The sequence below is a fragment of the Peromyscus leucopus genome, chromosome X, assembly GCF_004664715.2.
Source record: "Peromyscus leucopus breed LL Stock chromosome X, UCI_PerLeu_2.1, whole genome shotgun sequence".
NCBI classification, from domain to species: domain Eukaryota; kingdom Metazoa; phylum Chordata; class Mammalia; order Rodentia; family Cricetidae; genus Peromyscus; species Peromyscus leucopus.
The window spans coordinates 84,502,406-84,507,451 of NC_051083.1; positions in this window are offsets into that span (position 1 = coordinate 84,502,406).

Consider the following 5,046-nt stretch of genomic DNA (forward strand, 5'->3'; position numbering starts at 1 on the left):
CACTGCTATTATTGCTACCAAAATACAATAAACTTACCTATTACCTATTTCATCATGTCAATTGTAGAGAAGTTATAGTGTCATTTCATGTAGATAATTATGAATTTGGAATTGATAGCCTATTATGGCTCATGTTCAGGTTAGACATTTAGTATATAGAATGAACAATGTTCCTGCATTAGTTTTTGTTCTGTTCCTATGATAAAATGCCCTGATAAAAGCCATTTAAGAGTGTAAGTGTTAACTCTGGCTCACGGTTTGAGGGGGAGAGTCCATCGTGGTGAGAAGTAATGCTGTAGGGAGCTTGAGGCACCTGGCTGCATTTCATCCTCAGGCAGTGTATTAGTTACTTTTCTGTTGCTGTGGTAAAACACTGTGACAAAAGGAAACTTAGTGAAGAGAGAGTTTATTTTGGCTTATGGCTGCACAGGGATAAGAGTCCATTATGGTGGGCAGGCATAGCAGCAAGAAGAAGGCACGAAGGCAAGATCACAAAGCTGAAAGCTCACATTCTTAAACAGAAGTATGAAGCACGGAGAGTAAAATGAAAGAAGAGTGAGGCTACAAACTCTCAAAGCCCAGTCCCACTGAATTCTTCTAGCAAGACTACATCACCTCATCAAAGAGCACTTCCAACTGTGAACCAAGTAATTACTACCTGAGCCTATCAGGAACACTTCACATTCAAACCACCACAGGTGGCAGGCATGGTGATGCATTCCTTTAATCCAGCTCTGGGAGACAGAGGCAGGGGGATCCTTGTGTGTTTAAGACCAGCCTGAACTATATAGTGAGTTCCAGGACAACCAGGGCTATGTAGAGAGACCTTATCTCAAAAAAACAAAACAAAACAAAACAAAAACAAAAAAACAAAACAAAACAAAGAAAACAGAACAACCTACCACAGGCAAGAAGCAAAGAGAAATGAAAGCTAACACTGAGCATATTTTCTCTTTTTTATTCAGTTTAGAAACCCAGCCCATTGAATGGCCCTACCCAGAGTAAACCTAATCTAGTTAATCCCTCATAGGCATGCCAAGAATCTAACCAAATTAGGGAACCAGCATAGACATATCAAGAGGCTTTATCAAAATCCCATTAAATTAACAATATTAACCATCATACTTATCCTCTTGGGAATAATAGTTTAGCAGATGTAACAGTGATGTGAACAAAAACGGCTTGTGTAATGTCTCAAGTATGGACAAATTTCAAATACAGCTCAGATGGATGTGTCATTAAATCTGTTCGCAGGCATTATCCTTGAGGGATTGACAGAGACAGGAAATGAGGAATGGATGCTATCTTGTTGTTTGGATTGAATAGCTATGGTCAAGTTGTATTATACAATATAAATCCTCTAAGCTCCCAATTTTGGTACTTGTTGCTTTTAGATGATAGAATCTCATGTACAAAACAGAAGAAATAAGTAAGTAGATATTTCACATCATGTTAATTTAAGAGGACAGAATGCCAAAGTGGATATATTCACATGCATAATTCACAAAAGCAGAGGTGAAGCAATACAATGAAGTCCTCTTGCATCATTGGGATGTTGTATCACTTAATTCCTTATATTCACTACTGTACTAGTATGCTCATTTTGTGTACACATACACACACACATACATGCATATATATTTTATTTGAGTGTAATATGAATGCATTTTAGTATCAATTTTGAAAACACACTTTGGACATGGTGGTACACACATAATCTCATGACTTGAGATGTGGATTCAGGAGGATACAGAGTTCAAAGCCAGCCTCAGCTACCTAGTGAGTTTGTGAAAAAGATTTAACAGTTTTAAAAATGTAGGAGGACAGAAAACCAAGATCATTATCACCAAAGAGATGCAGTCAAGGTTATTTGGGGGTCCACAGTGACTACTGTTAATCTATAAATCTTGCTGTATGATTTCCATCAACAGTGCTTAGCAGTCCCAACAGAGTCAAAACAAAACTATTTGACATTTCAAAACAATAAAAATATACAAATGGTTTAACTTTTTATTTGTCTGAGTTATGATTTTATAATTCCTCTTTGCCTCCAAGAGAATTTGTAGTTAAAAAAAAAAACAAGGCAATGTATTTATTTTGAGATCTTGTAAGAAAAGTCCTGTTCTTACTGAATACAAATTGATACTACCATAATTATCACAGAAAATTAGGCTATTGGAGATATTTGCAGTGTAACATTGTTGTTTGAGTCTTGCATTGCCTGCCATCTATTTCCTTTTGATCCATCCTTCATGATGAACTTAGGTATGATTTCCCCAAGACATGATATTATAGCATCAATTTAAGAAACTTCACAGTAAATCAACACCTGATGATGCATATGTTCACAAAATAACAAACATGTCAAAATAGAAATCTCATTTCCCCCTTAATTTAGTAGCATCCTATTCTTTCCATCAAAATCTGCTCAAGGAATTTTCAAATATTAATGATTTTTTAACTGTAAACTGCATCAGATTCGAAAAAAATATACTTGTACTTAAATGAATATTTAGTCTGTATTTTATGAGTTCCTACTTTGAACCTGACTCTATTGTTAGTCTTTGGGGATTGAAAAAAGATAAGACCAACTCACCTTAGTTATTCAAGGAGCCTATGGATTTGAGGCAAGAGTCAAAACATGAGTGGATGGTCAATTTATGAAGAGTTTTTATCTCCCAAGTTAATGGGGTTTGATTTTTGAAACCTCCAAAGGGTTTTCATATGAGAAATGACAATCAAATTTGTGTTCATGTCACATAGGTTCAAAGTTATAAAGAAAGAAAAAAATCTCATTTATTGAGTGCCTACAATGGAAAAGGCATAGTATTAGGTGTTTTGGATCCACATTCTCAGTTAATCATAGTAATGGGCCCCCAAAATCAAACTTTACATTCCATATTTTACAGGTATGAATGTCGTATCAGGGTCAATTTGACAGATGGTAGAATGATCTAGGAGATACACCTCTGGGCATGTGTGTAAGTGAGTTTCTAGATTGAGTTAAGTGAGGTGGGAAGAGCCACTATAAGCACAGGCAGCACCACTCCACTGACTGGAGTCCTGGACTCCATAGAAAGTAGAAGGCAAACAGAGTACTAGCATTCATCTCTCTTTACTCCCTGAGTGTGGGTGCAATGTGACCAACTGCCTCGTGCTCCTGTAGTCAGTCCTTCTCTGCTCTGAAGAGCTGAATGATGAACCAGAGAGCCAAAATAAATCACTCCTGTTGATGCCTTTGTCAGGTATTATGACACAGTATCAAGATAAGTAACAATGCAACAAGTGAGGAAAACAAGATTTGGAGAGGCTTATTTTCATAAGGTCTTAATTATAGTAAAAGATGTTGTTGGCATCTGGACACAGTCTGACTCCCAGACTTACAATTTTCCTCTGGATTATCAGTTGAGGTACAATGTATCAGTGTAGAAGTGAGTTAGGATGAAGGATGGCATCAGGATAGTGTTGGTGAAATGGATGTAAAGGGAAAGTGTGAGCAACTTTCAGAGAATAAATTTAACAATTTTTGGTCATGCTTTGAAGCTGGAGGTTCAAAGGGAGAGAAGGAAAACTTAGGAGTCAAGAACCCCCCACCAAATTTTTGCCTAAAGGAGTGGGTAGATGATGGTGTCATTAGTGGAAAATTTCTGAGGGGAAGAATAATATACAGATAAGAGACACTGAAGATACAGGTTGAAATGCAAATAACTGATAGAATGAAATGATAGGACACGGGAAACAGCACAGTGAAATAATTACCTTAGTGTTTTCTCTGTGACTGGAGAAAGCTTAAGGGTATATGAAGGTGTAGTTATAAAAACTGAGGGAGGAATGATGGTGAGATATTTTAGACTACCAGATTCTACATGAACCCTGAATAATTTAATATGGAGTCAAGGGAAGGAGGGTAAGTTTGAAAAGAAGAGCATTAGAGATTTGATTTAGCCACTGGGGGAAATATGAGAGGGAACTCCTATTTGCTAGTAAAATCCCAAGGCAATTACTTTGGATCACTGTCATAGGATATCCTTATGGCAAGTTGGTCTTAAGTTTCTCATTTTAATATTTTTATGTTTTTTCAAACTATAGATATCATAAAACATAAATAATATAATTGAAATTGTTATCCATCCATAAAGATAAATAGTCTACTCTTCCTTATTGTATAAAAAGTGGAAGGAGCAAAGGACATGTTCACCAAAAACATACAAGTTCTTGTTGAGTATTTTTGTCTGGCTCTCATATAAATGGTACTTGAGACAAGGAAAATGAATCCAGAGTATTTTTGTTCACTTATTTTATGTTTCGTTTTAGAAATATCAAAATCCTATCTTTGTTGAATTTCTTCATTGGAAGTATTTTTATCCCCTTTGTCAAATTTCTTAATGGCTGTAGGGTTATCCAGGTTTATATTTTATGCTGTGTGAAGTTTTATAAATTATATTTTTTCTGGAAATATGTTTGTTTATGTTCCAAATTTAGTACAAATGCAATCTACATGCTGGCCAGGGAAGCAGGTCAGCTAACTGCAGATTTTCACCTCTCCCTCTGTTCGTCTAGACTCAATTCCCCAGTCTAATCCTCAGCTCTGTAGCAGACCACCTTCTTCAGCCTCCATTCCTCTTTTGTCCCACCTCCAGTGGATCACACAGATCTCCCTCCAAACTTCCTTCTCCTCACTCATTACTTTATCTCAGTCCTCAACACCAGCAGGCATTCACTGGGATCCCTCCAGCCAGCCTGCCAGAGAAGCAAGTAGGCCAATGAAGCAGGTAGGTGAGCCTCAGATCTTGACTCTCCCTCCTCTCCTCCATATCCAATCCCCAAGTTTCATCCCTAGCTCTGTAGCACACTACCTGTTGTGGCCTCTTCTCAATCTCTGTACCTATTGCCAGGGGACTAAGCAGATCCTGAGGAACACCCTACTTAACCTCTCTCTTGTGGACCCCACCCCCAGCCAATCCCTATTCCTAAGTGTCAGTTGTTAATACCTAGAAAAAAATGTTTTACCAAAAACCAGTAGCAGCCATACCTCTCAGGATCCCA